Source organism: Saccopteryx leptura, chromosome 5 (genome assembly GCF_036850995.1).
Source record: "Saccopteryx leptura isolate mSacLep1 chromosome 5, mSacLep1_pri_phased_curated, whole genome shotgun sequence".
NCBI classification, from domain to species: Eukaryota; Metazoa; Chordata; class Mammalia; order Chiroptera; family Emballonuridae; genus Saccopteryx; species Saccopteryx leptura.
In genome coordinates, this window is record NC_089507.1 from 180,333,769 (window position 1) to 180,339,768 (window position 6,000).

Here is a 6,000-nt window from a genome sequence, read left to right on the forward strand (position 1 = left end):
ACATTCCCACATCTCTTTATTTCCTAAGCAGTGGTCCACAGCCACCGGGCCAAGGACCGATACAGGTCTTTGGGCCATTTGGCACGGGTCTGCAGAGAAAGAATAAATAACTTACATTATTTCCGTTTTATTTCTATTTAAGTCTGAACGATGTTTTATTTTTTAAAATGACCAGATTCCCTCTGTTACATCCATCTAAGATTCATTCTTGATGCTTGTGTTGGACATGTGATGCATTTATCTGTCCCACCCTAAAGGCCAGTCCATGAAAATATTTTCTTACATTAAACTGGTCCGTGGGGACCACTGCCCTAGGGGACAGAGCAACACCACCACAGAGTTATGTTGTTTTGTCATTAGTGTTCTGTTTCATTTTATCCTCCCCAGATCATAGCAACTTTGTACAAGCAAGTATGTGACTTTGTAAGCCGGGACGTCGCTTAAAGGTTGCGAGGTGAGCATAATTCCTGCCTGATCTCACCGTCTTTGGGTCAAGTGCATGTACTGAATCTAAGTCAGTGGGGTGCATTTATTATGAAGAAAATCCTAAAGCTTCAGTTGCAGGGGTTTGCAGTTTAAAAAGTTAAGCCAAACCTTGAGAGCCCTTAGTAAATTCTAGAGAGAGAACTCATGTGCAATGAGGCTCACCCTGCAGAGCTGTGTCCCTGGTGTGAGCTCCAGTGCTGAGGCACTGTTACTTACTCTCTGTCTCAGCAGGTGGCACGTACATTGCCCAGGGATCCTCTCTGATGTTAGCCTTGGTTCCCTCTCTCTCCCATTCAAATCCAATCACCTGTGACTGCGTCTCCTAAATTCTTTCTGGCTCATTTTCCTTTTCCTTCTTCCTGCAACCACTGGCTCCGCTAAATTGTACTTGCTGTGGTTGGTTTCCCGGTGACCCATGAGTCTCCCGTGCTCAGTGTTCCAAAGGCTTCGGTCCTATGGAACAATATACCTAGAGGTCACTGCATTCTGAGTTCTATGCAGCTAGGATACTAGGATGCAAACACTCATCTGAAACTGGCTTCTTCAGTGGATGGTGAGACTCTCTCTGGCTCGACTTAGTAAGAGGGACTTCCTTAACTGGAACCAGGATCCCCGCTTCCTACACTTGGGGGCATGAAGGTAAGTCTTTCTCTTGCTGGAGTGGATTCTATGCCTCATTTTAAAATTTTTCTTCAATGTACTTCTATAGGAAGTGCCAAGAACTTACCCCGTTGTTTGCTCCTGTGTCTAATTTGAATATCTCAGTCCCAGGTGCCTGCTCATCCCTGGGCAGCTCCAAGATTGAAAAGAGCCTCTTTTTTCCTCCGCAAAATCCAGTCCCACAAGTATATTCATAAAACTTTAGAAGTTTTTCTTTACATAAAAGACAGAGGTTCTTATTCATCAATGTCACTCCATTAAATTTCATTCCTAAAAAAAAAAAAGAAAAAAAAAGTGCAGCAGCAGCAGAAGAAGGATATGGGAGAAAGGGCTGAGGACTGCAGCTTATTTCCTGCAGGGCAAAGCTGACTCCTTACTGTCATCCCCCCCATGTGCTTTGAGGGGCCCAGAGTGCCACCAGGTCCATCCCTATGCGTCACAGAGCCTGATGTCCATATCACACTTTTTTCCTATTATTTTATCTCTTGGTATAGATCTATTCATATTTTCTATTTTTTCTTAAGTCAATTTCTTTAGATCATCTTTCTCTATGTAGAATTTGTCCATTTTATCTAGGTTATCTGAGTTGTTGAATAGCATGCAACTGTTCATGATATTCCCTTATATTCCTTTTTGTTTCTGTAAGGTCAATAATAATGTTCTCACTTTCATTTGTTTTCTGTTTTTTTTTATTGAAGATTTTATGTAATTTTTTATATAGAGAGGAGGAAAGTGGAGCAAGTGGTATTAACTCATAGTTGCTTCACTCTAGTTGTTCACTGATTGCTTGTCTATTTGCATTTACTGGGCAAGCCCCGGGTTTCGAACCAGCGAACTTAGTTTGCATTCCAAGTCAATGCGTGATCCACTGCACCACCACAGGCTAGACCCCACTTTCATTTCTGATATTATTTGTATCTCTCCTTTTTTCTTAATCTTCCTAAAGGGTTGTCAATGTTCATTTTTTCAAAGAACCAGCTTTCAGGTTCACTGATTCTTCCTACTGTTTTTATTTTTATTTATTTATTTTTGAGAGAGAGAGGGGCAAGGAACAGAGACAGGAACATGGAGCTGCTCTTGTATGTGCCCTGACCAGGGAATTGACCAGGCAACCTCCACGCTCCAGGACAAGGCTCCAACAGAGCTATCTGGCCAAGACTTCATTTCTTTTTATTTTCAGAGATACAGAGAGAGGTAATGAAGAGAGAGGGGAGGGAGACGGGAGGCATTCAGTTATTGTTCCACTCGGTCGTGTACTCATCGCCTGCTTCCCGTGTGTGCTCTGACCGTGGATCGAACCTGCCACCTTGTCATTTCGGGGTGATGCTCTTTCTATTTTGTTCAACTTTATTGAAGAATAATTAATAAATACATAAAATTGTTTATATTTAAAGTGCACAATGTGATGTTGATATACATGGGATGATTTCCAAGAACAAGATAACTAAGTTACTGATTTAAAATGATTGGCCTAATTACTGGAGAGGGAACTTGGAACTGAGATGCAAAGTTTGATTTCAGAATTCCAATTATAGGACCTGGCCGGTTAGCTCAGTGGTAGAGCATCGGTCTGGCGTGCAGGAGTCCCGGGTTGGATTCTCGGCTAGGACACACAGGAGAAGTGCCCATCTGCTTCTCCACCCCTCCCTCTCTCCTTCCTGCCTGTCTGACTCTTCCCCTCCCACAACCAAGGCTGCATTGAAGCAATGTTGGCGCGGGTGCTCTATGGCCTCTGCCTCAGGTGCTAGAATGGCTCTGGTTGCAACAGAGTAACAACCCAGAGGGACAGAGCATCGCCCCCTGGTGGGCGTGCCTGGTGGATCCCAGTCGGGCGCATGCAGGAGTCTGTCTGACCGCCTCCCCGTTTCCAACTTCAAAAAAATACAAAAAAAAACCCACAAAAACCCAACAACAAATAAAAACAAACAGCAGAGATGAAGTGACCTTGATAGCTTTTCGCTAGAGACACTGCTGTGCCTTACTGGAGAATCTTTTGATGACTACAGTGTTGATGATGTATGTGGAGCTGTTGTTAATGTTAAAGCTAAAGGTGATAAGACAGCAATATGGACTACTGACTGTGAAAACAGAGAAGCTGTTGAACATATAGGGAGGGTATACAAGGAAAGGTTAGGACTTCCTCCAAAGATAGTGATTGGTTATCAGTCCCACACAGTCCCCATCAGCTTCAGAACACACCTTGCTCACTTCATAGTAGCCACCTGAGGCAGAAAATTATTGTGTAGATAGAGTAAAATAAAAAGAATATGATAATAAAGTATAAAGAGTTACATATTGATACTTACTAGCTATTTTTAAGTAATAGCATTTATAAAAGAAAATCTATGTGGATTTGACTCTCCACATTAAGAAAATGAAACTAAATGGAGTTTACCTGACTTCCCTCTGCTCCCCTGTCCATCTTTCCACGGTCGGTGTGCTCAGACTCCTGAGCTCATCAGTGTGGGTTGCTATAAGTGGCTGCATTTACAGTGTGTGTCTCTGGCCTCTCCAGCCCTCCCTCTTGAGCCTCCATCTGCACATGTGGCTGGGACTCCCACTCTGCACCCAACAAGGATGCCGGCTCTCGGGCCGCCGCCTTGTCTTCACACCCCCTGGCCTGGCACTTGCTCAGGACGCCATCTTCCCGCTCTGGGTCCCGCACAGCCTTCTTCCATCTCTCATAGGCTTTATCCAATGTTGATTGAATAAATGATTTACTGTTTCCTTTATTGTTTCTTAAATCATTACAGGTTTATTGAAAGAAAACAATGCAGAAAATTTAAATACACAAAACATAGTTATATACCGCCATTCAGAGATCATTTTCAAAACATCTCTCTATGCATAGACAACTTTACATAAATATTTTTGTTTAAAAAGATGTTGAAATTCACTTATTTATATAGGAAAAAAACCCCTCAGTTTACTTTATATCTTAAGAATTATCTTACCTGGTGTGAAAGAAGAAATGGTCTCCTACTCTCTTCTTCCTTTATATTCTTACTGTCAGGACCCGCTTTTACAAGTAATTTGAAATTGTCCAATCAAAAGGTATTTCATGAGCATTTCATGGGGATAATAAGAGGGAAGTAAAGCATGCCCTCCCTGCTAGTGAGAGGATTTGCTGTGACATTTGGAAAGACGGACACCCACAGAGAACTGGTGAACACGTGTATGTATCAGACTGTGTTCGTCCTGTGCCCAGTGAGTCAGGAGGCTCCCCTCGGAGGAGAACTGGAACCACGGCCAGGTTCAGGCAGCTTTGTCCTGTCCGCCCCCTAGGGTTGCATGTGGCTTTGACCATCTCTTTCTTTATTCGAATCCCTACAATATCCTCTCTTTCGCTATGACCAGGTCAAAGTGCACCAAAATGCAAGACAACTAGCAGGACTAGTATTATTTGAACTAAAATAAAAAGATATATTAATACTTACGAGGAATTTCTTGATAGCCATTTTCTAATGCATGCAAATAGTTCACGAATTGTAGAGTGGGTATTTTACATATTTCCAATAAACCAGTATTTTAAAATAAGGTATACATAACCTATCAAAAGTGAAAATTTCTTACTCAAGCATTTCCTGTGTTTCTCTGTGTTACATTTCTTATACTTGGCATTCAGAAACAAGAACGCACCGTGACTTCACATTAATTGAAGTGTGCACACTGTGCACAGGTCTTTCCACGTTTGTGCCATTTTGTTTGGAGGACCTGGTCAGAGGGTAGCACATTCAAAATCACATTCCCACATCTCTCTATTCCCTAGGGCAGTGGTCCCCAACCCCCGGGCCGCTGACTGGTACTAGTCCTTGGGCCATTTGTTACCGGTCCACAGAGAGAGAATCAATAACTTACATTATTTCCGTTTTATTTATACCTAAGTCTGAACGATGTTTTATTTTTAAAAAATGACCAGATTCCCTCTGTTACATCCATCTAAGACTCACTCTTGACCCTTGTCTCGGTCACGTGATCCATTTATTTGTCCCACCCTAAAGGCCGGTCTATGAAAATATTGTCTGATATTAATCTGGACCGTGGGGACCACTGCCCTAGGGGACAGAGCAACACCACCACAGAGTTATGTTGTTTTGTCATTAATGTTCTGTTTCATTTTATCCTCCCCAGATCATAACAACTTTCTACAAGCAAGTGTGTGACTATTTAAGCCAGAAGGTCAGTTCAAGGTTGCCAGGTGAGCATAATTCCTGCCTGATTCCACCGTCTTTGGGTCAAGTGCATGTACTGAATCTAAGTCAATGGGGTGCGTTTATTATGGGGAAAATCCTAAAGCTTCCGTTGCAGGGGTTTGCAGTTAAAAAGTTAAACCATACCTTTGAGAGCCCTTGGTAAATTCTGGAGAGAGAACTCATGTACAGTGAGGCTCACCCTGCTGAGCTGTGTCCCTGGTGTGAGCTCCAGTGCTGAGGCACTGTTACTTACTCTCTGTCTCAGCGGGTGGCACCTACCGTGCCCAGGGATCCACTTTGATGTTAGCCTTGGTTCCCTCTCTCTCCCATTCAAATCCAATCACCTGTGACTGCGTCTCCTAAATTCTTTCTGGTTCATTTTCCTTTTCCTTCTTTCTGCAACCACTGGCTCCACTAAATTGTACTTACTGTGGTTGGTTTCCCGGTGACCCATGAGTCTCCCGTGCTCAGTGTTCCAAAGGCTTCTGTCCTATGGAACAATATACCTAGAGGTCACTGCATTCTGAGTTCTATGCAGCTAGGATACTAGGATGCAAACACTCATCTGAATCTGGCTTCTTCAGTGGATGGTGAGACTCTCTCTGGCTCGACCTAGTAACAGGGACTTCCTTAAGTGGTACCAGGATCCCCGCTTCCTACA